Here is a 12,179-nt window from a genome sequence, read left to right as displayed (position 1 = left end):
AATGCAATGTGGGGTGATGGAAGAGTATATAATACATGCTAAGAAGGCAGCAAACCCTCTAAGATGCAGCCGACATGGAATAATAAGGCACCCCCTCATTTCAGCTTAAAGTAAACCCTAACAACTCCCATCCACTTTATTGTGTCAGCTATGACACATACAACACCTTCGTTGATACTAGATGTTCCTGGGATGGTAAAATGCCCCCCCTTTCACTCCTTAATCCTACAGTAAGCGAGGGAAGATTACTAAACATGTGAACTTTTTATTTGTTTTCTTGCTTAGTTTTATTTTTGAGATGGGGTCTCAAATAGCTTTCCTAGAATCCACAGTGTAGCTGAGGGTGACCTGAATCTTCTGATCCTCTGGCTTCTATATCACAGGTGTTAGGATCACAAGTGTATCTACTGCAACTGTTTCTCTACAGTGTCAGGTTCTTACCCAGGACTTGGTGCATACTAGGCTATCACTCTACCAACTGAGTTAAGTCACCCTCCAGAATGAATGGTTTTCAACGTTGCATTTGCCTAAAGGAGTTTGAACTGAATTCTGTAGCCATTAAAGAACTCTGAAAATTCTTAGATGAAGCAGAATCATAATATAAAATGTTCTAGAATCTGAAATGTTACAAAAAAGGGGAACTATGTTTATTCAAGCAATTTATTATAAAAAAGGATGGTCTTTCTGCACAAGGCCTCAAAGTGAACCCCAACACTCCAAGGAAACAAGACAAAAAAATAAAGCATAAGACCATTCTAAAGCAAAGACAGCGTGGATGAAGATGGGGATAGGAAAAACAATGACTTCACAGGGCTCTCAAAGGAGGGGAGAAGTCAGACCACTCGGAGTTCTCAGGCCACTCGGCCAAAAAGGAAACAGAACTCAGAACAGGTTGGAGAGGAAAATAAAGAACTCACTCTACTCAACAGAACTCGGCATTTGTTTGTTAAACACTGTAGACTGGGAGCTGTTTATTTATAAATATATCAAACATTTCCCCAGCTTCCCACACATCAGAGAGGTAAATCATTTGCTAATGAGTATTTTTCTCTGTGCCTGTCATAGCATGAACAGGTGGTTTTAATGCACCCAGTCCCCAGCATAACTTTATCTTGTTTATAATTGCCTTGTGGCTTTCTCATTTAGATATCTATGTGGTCTGTTAGGTTTCCCAAGACAGCTGGCTAGCAGTAAGCACAAACACAGTGATGGGCAAGGGCCAGACCTGACAAGGCCTGTGACCAATGTAAAGAGCTATGGTGGGAAGAGGAAAAGGGTTTTGTTTGTTTGTTTGTTTGTTTGGTTGGTTGGTTGTTTTTTTTTTGTTGTTTTCTTTTGTTTGTGTGCAGGGATTGTTGTCTGTTTGGTGTGTGTGTGTGTGTGTGTGTGTGTGTGTGTGTGTAGAGAGAGAGGAGAGAGAGAGAGAGAGAGAGAGAGAGAGAGAGAGAGAGAGAGAAGTGGGGGTTGTTGGAGGTTGTTTTTGGTTGGTTGGTTGGTTGGTTGGTTGGTTGGTTGGTTGGTTGGTTGGTTGGTTTTTGTGTGTGTGAGAGGGAGGCTCTTTTGTTTTGTTTGTTTGTGTGGTTGGTTGGTTTGGGTTTTTTTTCCCCCTGCTGTTAAGATTTTCTCTTTTGACCTGGCTCAGCTTAAATCCATGATGAGGGACCAGGAAGGATCTCTGGCATTGCTTCCCACCCATGAGTTATGACAGAACTAAGTACTGGCTAGCTTTTGGCTCCCCAATCTTCACTGATCCTAAAGAGAATAATTGATGGGAGTCAAATGATGCCTTGGATCAGATATATATCATTTAATGTCTGTGATAACATGAGTGAATTTTTGATCCTCTTTAATCTTTACCACTAAAATTAGGATAATAGCTGTTATCTAACTCATTGTTGCTCTAAAACACAAGTAATATTCAAAATGCTCTCAGCAAAGAGCTAAGCCAAGAGTAAACACAGCAAAAGACCGCTGCTATGCCTGCTAATGCTGCAGTTGGGAGATGTGATCCTTTACTCTCTCAGCCCCCGCCCTGTCATTACACATACCAGGAATTTATCGCCCAATCCATCATCTGCCCAGCCCTTCACTCTGCTTCTGCCAGGAACTAGTGTGCAATTTGGTACAGGAGAAGTAGACGAAGGCTGCAAGTCCTGCAGACCACAGCTCAGACATGTTTTCCACTCTGTTTTGGCGCATTTTGAGTGAGTGATAATAATACTTTTTCTCATCAGAGCTGAAATTAGTATTCAATATGAGAATTATAGGTTCACTTAGTTCAGTGAGGTTGGGGCTTTGTTGACATAGCCCAAGAATTTTACCCACTCCCTGCCATAAGGAGGTCCTCAATCTGGCATGAGTTAGATGATTTTTGTATTTAAGTATTTACTCATTATTTAGTCTGGCTTTGTTTGTGTTTGTTTTTCCTTTTTGTTACATGGTCTCATGCTCTAGCCCGGGTTCACCTGGAACTCATTATATAGATAGCCTTGGCTGGCCTAAAACTCAGGGATGTCTCCCTGCCTCAGGCTTGTGTGGGATTACAAATGTGAGCCACCAGACACAGGAAGTACCGTATTTATTAATGAAGTTTTCTGAACTCTTTCTGGACCTTAGTAAGTCCAGCTGCTTCTCAGCCCCTGACCTCCACTTCTACTTTCTCCATCAAATATCACACAGTCATCAACTCTCAGTGGGTTAATCTGGATGGAGGGGTGTGTTTATGAACATGGACTGTGATGGTGGCATAGAACACAGTCGTATATATGATCTCCTTGACAATAAGATCTGAAGAGCACAGTCAATGACAACAAAGGGGACAAACACTGCTGTCCTGTAGGCCAACACTGAAGTCCTGCTGTGCTTTTCTTCATCTTTGTTTACATAAACCAGTCATTCATTGTCTCCATAGTTTGGAGATTTATTATCCTAGGGAGGGATGGATGGAAATAAGGAAACAACCTTTTGGAATTAACATTGAACTTCTGGGGTGATAGGGCGTGGCCTAGAGGAAAGCAACTGGAAATCCGCAGGGAAAGCAGGTAGGAAGAGAAGAGGAAAGAAAGATAAAGGAGTGCAGAGCTGAAGAGCAGCCTCCTTTGCCTCAAGATACATGGGAGAAGTAAAGAGGAGGAAACCCACTGACAGAACTGATGTGTTCTCTCTCCTTCTTGTGAAAACTATATACAAGTTAAAGCAGATTAACCCATAGAGAGTTGACGACTGTGGTATATGTGATGGAATCTTTTGGTCACTGTCATCCTAGGAAGCTGTGGGGCTTGGACTCTGGTGTGTGGGGCCTTATTCTTAGCTTGCCCACCCCAACCAATGAACAGAATCTGTCATTATTTCCCAACCGCTCTCCCTCCTGACCCACACTGCCAGCACAGACAGCTTCTATCCTTGGGACTCGGTACTTGCAAGACCTGAATCGATCCAGAGAGTTGTGGATTTTATTAATGAACAAATAAAAAGGCGTGGGGGACATATCTGGAAATCTGATTAGAGCCGTGGATCCGAGCCACCTGTTCTCTGCCATAAATTTGGTTACCCTGTGGATGCCCGTGTGATGAATCCATTTATCTAGTCATTACCTCTGTACCAGGAAAGGCAAGGAGAAATTTTATTTATTGTTTCATAAAAACTCCCAATTAGTGAATCAGCTGGGATCCTTGATACATAGTTGTAAACACCAGCATTCTGCCTAAGATAGCTTGTGGAATCCAGGGAGACTAGAAGGTTCCATGGAGACTAGAAGGTTATTGGTTCATCAGAACAGGAAGATTGGACTCAAATCTTCACAGTTTCATACAATCAGTGTGCTCTGGTTTTCCATTGCGGTAATTTGTTACTGCTTCCGGGGTTGTTAGATATATTCTCTCTGTTTTGTTTTATTGCTTTTTTTATTTATAACAAGCATGAGCTATGGTGTGACTCTGCTAATGGCCCTGATCCACTTTCATGGCTACAGATCGGCTTTACTGGGTTTTGTATAAAAATTCACTTTTTTTATGCAAATGCACACATCTCTAATGACCATCTAGGAAGTGCCAAGTAGTGCTGCGTATAGAGTCTACATATAAACTCTATATGTAGGTGTGTAGGTAAGGGGGGTGTAGGTAAGGAAAACAGGGATTCATAAGGTTGGAAAAGAGTCTCCACCATAAAATGATTTAGTCAGGCTAAGCTTCACTGAAGAAGATCAGGCCAGACATTGTGGCTCACATCTGTAACCTCAGAATTTGAGGGGCTAAGGCAAGGAATCGGGGGGGGGGGGATTTTCTGATTATCCTGGCTACATAGTGAGTTCAAGGACAGCCTGGAAGACAGGAGACCTTTGCTCAAAAAAGCAAAAGAGAAAAGGTATTGGGGTGATACAGAGGACCTGAGTTGGCTCCCAGCACCCATCCTCATCCAAACTGAGCTCTAGGGGATCTGATGTCCTCTTCTGGCTCCCTCAGACACCTGCACACGGGTGTGCATATACCCAAAAAGACACGCACATGCACAAATCTTTTTTAAGATAAAGCATGTGGAACTACAATTGCTCTTGTGATAGGAACTGCTTTTCTGTGGAGCAGAAAATGGGTGAGGATTCCCTTTTCTGAGCCTTCCTCAGGAGGCCCTCTGTATGGGGCCCTTCTGTGTCACTTTTAATGACAAGCTATCAAACAATCATAATAATCTTGAAGATGAAGGAGTAGCTATTTGATTTCTATGCAGATAGCCTTTGAAAGAAGAGAGATTCTAAGGAAATTTAGGGGTGTGCAACCTCCTCCAGATGAGACAGATCTCAGAGGGCGGATGGCATCAGAAAGGAGAGCATGGATGTCTGGCTGTGCCTCCCTGGCAAGCATCCTGCATTCCCCAGATAACCTGGCACCCGGATCTTCGAGAAGGGCACATGCACAGCTGGAGGATCTCACATATCCTGATTTGGAAAACATCTGGAGAACTGCTTTACCGAGGGTTTGCAAAGGTTCTGAGTGCTGGAGTAGCCTCCCCCTCACAGGCAGGATTCTAGGGAGTCCTGGGGAATGGTTTAGAAAAGACTGTTACCATGGGAAGTGGGGCCCAGACTACCCTCACTCTCCACAACAGGCTGCACCCGTGTATAGCCCCGCCTCAGAGGTAACCAGACCGTTTCCAGCACAGGGGGGAAGTGGTGGTTTGCCACCAGGCAGCTCTTGTCTCCAGGGAGTCACTGGAGGGCCTCAGCCCTTCCACCTGTGGAATGTGGAAAATCCTGCCTGCCTAGAAGCTGTGCTGCAGATCCATCTGGCATATAGCTGACCATTAGGGAACACTGCCATCCCCATTAGCTTCTCACAAGGAGTGTGCAGCAATGCTGCTCCTCTTCTTTATCTGTTTTCCTGGAGTTGGCACTCAGGGTGCTAGAAATTCCTGTTTTGTTGTTTTTAATTGTGTATGTGGGGTGGGAATGTGTGTGGCCAAGTCACCCCCATGTGTGTGTGCAGTGCCTAAGTATAACAGGGTCCCAGACCTTTGTGGGTCCCCAGACCTTAGCACAACTGACTCCATGATGGAAATACCATTCAGGCCATAAAACTCAGTATGCAGACAGTACCACCTGCCAAAATGAAAACAAAGACCTAATCCATCAATGTCCACAATTCTGGGAAAGTCTCTAAATGGACTAACCTTGCTTTTTGGCTTCTGTAGCTCCACTTCTGGCTAACTGTTCTTGTTAACTGAAGTATGTCAACCCAGAATATGGTTTTCATGCTTAAAAACTCACCCTGAGAAAGGTTTGAGGCTACACCAGGACCCCAAACAAACAGCGTGGTCACCAGCCAGCTAATAAAGACTTTCCCTTGGCGTAAAACAATGACCAAGCATTCTTCTCTGGTGGATACCTCACAACACAGGGGTGCCCGAAGAAGGCGACTTATCTCCCAGAGCTTGGGTGCCAGTCAGTTGAGAGCTGCCTAATATGGGTGATGAGATCTGAACTTGAGTCTTCTGCAAGAGTAGCATGTTCTCTTGACTGTTGTGCCAAGCCTTATCTTTACATTACAGATTGTCTGTTGCCACCAAAGCCTGATCGTGAGTACTGAAATGACTGACGGCCTTACTGTCCTCTCCTCACTGACCAAGAAACGAGATTCCTTTGCTTCCAGCTCTTGGTGGATTCCCAGATCTCCCCCACAAAGCTAAGGACAAAAACCCTGAAATTTATAACCAAGGTTTAAGTGCCCTCCTTTCAGAGCACAAGCAATGGCTTATCAAGGTGCAAGAAAACATAGTCAACTCTTTCAACCGTTTATTCTCAACCTACCTTTCTCCTCTCTTTTCTCTCTTCTTCTCTTCCTCTCTTCTTTTCTTCCCCCGCCCCTCCCTCCCTCCATTCCTCCCTTCTTGTCTTTATTCATCTTGAGACAGTATATCATGTAGCCCAAGATGATCTCTAACTTGTTATGGAGCTCAGGATGAACTTGGGCCTCTCTGGACTTCCTCCTAGCCTCCTGATACCCTGGGATAACACCATGTGCTGTTTGAGATCAACTCCTGACTTCCTGCATGTTAGCAAGCTCCCCACCAGCCGAACTGTATCAGCAGCCCCAAGCTCCTTCCTTTCTCTTGGGCACTTAGGTGACTTCTGGTTTCCAGATGGAGGATTACTAAGACATGCTCCTAGGTGGCATTTAGACTAACTGTGTGGTATACAATCAATTGATATGGGAAAAGAAAGAGAACGAAGAGCTGGGTGTGGTGGTGCATATCGGTGTACACCGAGAATCCCAGTACTTGAGAGGATCAGGAGTCCAAAGCCACCTGTGAATACATAGTGAGTTCAAAACCAACTTGGGATACATGGGTCCCTGTTTCAAAAAACAAAGCAAAATGAAGTCTTTTCTCAAAAACATTCAGCTTGTAGAAGGTTTTGTGTGATGAGACACTGGTACTTCCTAGTTTCATACTGCATCCTTTAATGTAAGGTGTACTCCATGAACCACGTTCTGTTTCGCTCTGTATGTACTGGTGGCTACACTGTGATGCCATGGGTGGAGAAGTCTCAGTATCTCTATCTGGAATGCTTGGCTGAGCCACAGGAAAACGGTATAAATGTAGCTAAATGGTGGCAGGCTCCATACTCAAACTCAGCAGAGACAGAGCATGCAGGCATGGTAAGAATCAGGGGCTTCTTAGAATATCTATTCCTCAAGCCAGCCACACAGGAGCGATGGCACACAATTTGATCTGGGCCAGGCTAATCCAATTGCTTTTGAAGCATATGTGCTATGGTTTAGGTGTGGCATATCTCCCACGAGTTTTCGTATTTAAACACTTGCTCTCCAGCTGCTGGTGGGTTTGACAGTCTGAGAACCTTTAGCAGTTGGAGATTATTGAAGGAAGTCCATAACTGGAGACACACCTTAATGTTTTCTAGTCAAGCCCCACTTCCTATCTGCTTTCAGCATCCTGACTGTAGGCACAATGTGACCAGCTGCCTGTTGCTCCCACTGCTATGCCTTCCTGGCCAGGATGGACTCCCAAACCTAGGGTCATATGGCTGCTTTCCTTAGAATCTGGGTGAAATAGAAAGCAAGTTGCCAGGTATATTAGTTTGGCTTTCTATTGTTGTGATAAAACACCATGACCAAAAGTGACTTGGGGAAGGAAAGGGTTTATTTGGCTTACAGGTTATTGAGAGACAGGAGCTAGGCAGGAGCTAGGAGATGAGAACTGAAGCAGAGACTGGGAAGGGTTGCTGCTTACTGTCTTATTATCCGTTCCTTGCTTAGCCTGCTTTCTTATGCTCACACAGGACTCACTGTGGACTGAGCCCTCCCATATCCATCAGTAATCAAGAAGATGGCCCACAGACTTGCCCACAGGCCAATCTGATGGAGACATTTTCTCAGTTGAGATTCCCAGATGACTCTGGGTTCTGTCATGTTGACAAAAATCAACCCAACATATCAGACTTGCTGCCCTAGCTACAGTTGGCATCCCCAGGATGGTTAGAGATTTCTTCTATGTGTACAAGCCTGACCAGATGTCCAACCCACTGTCACGAAGCCATGAATCACGGCTACTCAGTCACAAAGAAGCAGATGGGCTGCAGCAAGGGAACTTTCTCAGAACATGCAACACTGTGAGACCACAAATGAACCATTGCATTTCTTTCCTCTCAGGTCATGATTTCACTCAGATTTTTTTCATACTTCTTTATAACACACCCATGTGCATACCATCCCTTAGCTCGAGCATGATCCCAATAGAGGTCACCATGTCCTTTCTTCCTGTGCAACCTCCTCTCTTGAGTACAGACTGGAGGCAGACCCTACCGTGGGGACCTTTGCCTCCCTCCCAGCCAGGGAGGAGACAGCAGCAGCCCAGCGCAGGCTGTGGGAAGACACTTTTAATGAGCAATCTACTGAATAATGCATGCATTGTCTGAGAAGTTAATTAAACGAATTCACTTATTTGAATAATGGTGCTAAGAAAACAGTGGCAGGGTTGAATAGGAAAATGCTCCTCTGACAGAGTGCCCCTGCCCTTTGTGTCACTGGGAAGTCACAGCAAACAATCTGAGGGCTGTGAATATATATATTTCCAATTGTTTGTTAGCTTTGTAATGACAGGATCTAGAAACTCTGATTGGACTCTTTAGTAACATATGATGAAAGCCTATTGCCAACTCGAGCAAGGCTTTTTCTACTCTGCCTGCAGGACAGGACAGATGGCGAAGGTGGTGGGGGAGGAAAGTGGTTTCTTTCCCTCGTCTTCAGCACTCGCTGTCCACTTTAAACACTAGTGAACCTACAATTGCACAGACATGGATTGTTTTCCACTCCAAGGTCCTATAAAAGTCAAACTTAGAGGACAACTGGGAGGGTATTTTAGGTAACTCTAGAGAACACAGAACTCCACACCCCCCCCCCTTGTATGTGTGCAATCTGTTATCCTTTGCTGTCAGTGAATGAGAAGGACAGGGCAGTGTGTGGATCCTGTCTGTGGAGTGACTTTTCCTGGGACGACACGTACAGATGTCTATTCATCACAGATGGGCCACCAAGGATAAGACCAATGTAAAGATTCCTCTTAATTCCAATTTGAGAAACTGATGATGAGTTCCTTGGGCTTACTTAGGATGATGTTGTTGTGCCCAGATTCTGAACCCCCAAAACCACCAAGAGACCGGATCTGATGCAAAAGCAAAGAGTCTTTTTAATTTAAAAGTTAACACTAGTTAACTCTGGTCCTCCATCCATCCAACATAGCGGGTAGAGTAGGAGGAACCCCCAGCAGCAGTGGGAAAGGGCATATATTGGGGTAGAGTGAAGGGAGTCTCTGGGGGGTCTGCTATTTGCATAGTAACAATCTCAGGGTCGGTGCACCTCTGGGCTGGTGAAACCTGTCCTGAGTTGATTGGTCAGCTGTAGCTGCAGAAAGGTTGCCGGACCTAGAGGCCCTCCCAGGATGGCTGCTACGCCCCACATGCCACTATTATCAGTAAAGCACATCCAGAGCCTGCCATATAACTTCTGATTGGTTCCTTGCCTCATGGAGGGTATCTGGCAGTTGTTTCCTAGTGATTAGGGCAACAATTGGGGGCTCAGCACATGCTGCTGAGTCAGGGGCCTACATCTTGCTGGGTCTTTTCTGCAGTCTGTCATGGCTGCCAAAGCAGGGGGCTGGGTGAGAGGCTGGGCCCTTCAATACTGGTGAGGAGTGTTACTTACAGTGTAGACAACAGCATGTCTTTCCCTATCAGACAGCCTCACAGACTGCCACTTTCAGTTGACTTTAGAGTTGTCATGCACTCAAGCATTTACTGAGATTACTTGCCTCAAGATGGAACCAGGAGGGACCAACTGCTGGGATTCCAGTTGAAGGTCTTGTGGCCCTCACCCCCATCTTCTCTTAAGAGGTGCTAACAGGTCCATTAGCACCGCCGCACACCTAGCTACTACCACTACTACCATAGTTGTGTTGTTCCACTTATGCTGTTGCCATAGCAATGTGACCAAACATATCTCTACTCCAAAGATGGAGATGGTGTTGCTGAAGACTTTGGGATCTTCTGTGGGGTTCTTAGTCTTCTTATTAACAGAATCTAAGAGTGGGCTAAGAATACGACTCAAGGACGATTTTATTAGAATTAAAAAAAAAAAAAAGGAAGTTGTTCATCTTTGGCAGATACTCTCAGGAGGAAGATGAGAAGAGGAAGAGAGAAAACCATGCCATTTGTTAGCAGCCTGGTGACAGAAAGTGGGGAGGGACAACTTCAGAGAACTGTGAGAAAGCCCAGGGAGTCCAAGACATTCCCTGTATCCGAAAGCAACAGAACGAAAAGAAGAAAAAGGGAAAGATATTCTTTTATGTGTTCTACCTTAAGAGAAAAAGAAACAAGGGAGGCAGGCTTAACTGCTTTGCAGGGATTTTGCAAATCACTGCATTGAGGGCAGGCTTTCCAGGCAGTAAAAGTTTACCATTTCATTAAGGGATAATTATTCCACCCATCTCTTTAGCATGGCTTTTGGTGATTCAGCCTTCATGAGGCATCACCCCTCTGCTAGGTGATTGGCTCTGCTTCGTTCTGTACCTTAGGATATTAGGTACTCTCAGAGGTAGAAATTAGATTCTCTTTTGGTTTTGACCAAGAGGAAGTAGCTTTGCCCTAAGGAGCTTCAACAAAGCCCAGATGTCCTCAAGATCGCATTAATTTTCCCTGCTCTGAAGAGGTAACCCTAAGGCCACTTAGGATATGGCTGAAATTGAGGAATAGATGCTATCTGTGTTCACCTGGAAAATCTAGAGGTGCAATTCTAAACCTGCTTGCCAGAATGAATTTGTATCCGGACCAGAGTTTTATAAGGACTTGCACAGTCTCCAGCCAGAGTGCTCCTTTAGGAGACAATAGAAACCAGAGCTCACTTCTGGCCAGCAACAGTTCGGTCTCAAACTCCAGTCTCACTCAGTACCTGTGGCTCCTCCCAGCCCTTCTGACCCCATCCCTAGCATAAACCTCTCCCTCCCAGGGGTGAGGTTTCTGCTTCTCTCCCTGCCCAGTCTCACCACTACACACTGGGAGCCTGGGGCGTGCCTCTTGGCTTCCCTCCATGTCAAGGTATGGTCTAGTAGGTCAGCCAAATTCAGCCTGGACTCCTCCCTCTGCCTGCTCTTTCCGTAATATCTATAACAACAATCTTTCCCATACTTCAGGGCTAGTCATGTCTTCCTCCTTTTGTTTCCATTTTCATTCACAACCCAAAGACTTCCCTGAAATGGCTGGTTTGGGGTCCCTACTCTGAACTACTTGCATGATTCCTGTGTCTTGTTCTCATCCATGAGATGAGTATGCTATGCCCACAGGAAAAAGCCAGTTTCATGACTTCTGTCATTAATCAGATGCCCAGACATCCAGCAACTTTCTCTCTCTCTTGGTTGTTCTTCATGTAAGGTTGATTTTTATCTATCTACTTTCTTTTTTTTCCTAATTTATCTTCCTTAAGTTTTTCTTCACACCCAAATGTTGCCCAGCCACCCATGTTCACTTTCTTCCTGGAGTAACTCACAAGGGCCCAGTAACTGCCCTGCTCACAGTTACTTCAAAAGGCAATAGATACACCAAACTTCCATTTCTAATGCCCAGTTCAAGCCACTGATAATGAAGGGAAAGGAAAGCCATTAAGTCTGCCTCTAAGTTGTTGTTACTTAGAATTGCCCTACTGAGGCAGGAGGACAGAGAATGAGGTCCACAAGAATCGAGAACAAAAGATGCAAAATTAGCAAAACTTAGAAACCTATTGCGAAAGAGGAAAACTGAAAAATCCTGCCCTTTCCCCCAAACTCACATGCTACACATGTGCCACACATACACAGAGCTCACCGACAGAGACCATGGTTCTCAACCTGTGGGCAGGAACCCTTTGGGTTCAAATGACCCTTCCAGAGGAGTTACATATCAGACATTTACATTACGATACATAACAAAAGCAAAATTACAGTTACAAAGTAGCAGTGACATAATCTGTGGTTGGGGTCACCAGACCATGAGGAACTGTATTAAAGGGTTATAGCATTAGGAAGGTTGAGAACACTGGGCTAGACCAAGCTGAGCACTGTGGCATGCACAGAGACACTCCAGAATGTCTTAAGATGATCAGTGGTTTCTTTTGATGCTAAAATTCACAGCTCTGGGTGGAGAT

Source organism: Cricetulus griseus, chromosome 4 (assembly GCF_003668045.3).
Source record: "Cricetulus griseus strain 17A/GY chromosome 4, alternate assembly CriGri-PICRH-1.0, whole genome shotgun sequence".
Classification (NCBI taxonomy): Eukaryota; Metazoa; Chordata; class Mammalia; order Rodentia; family Cricetidae; genus Cricetulus; species Cricetulus griseus.
The sequence above is the reverse complement of the archived record's forward strand: the minus strand, read 5'-3'. Positions refer to the sequence as shown.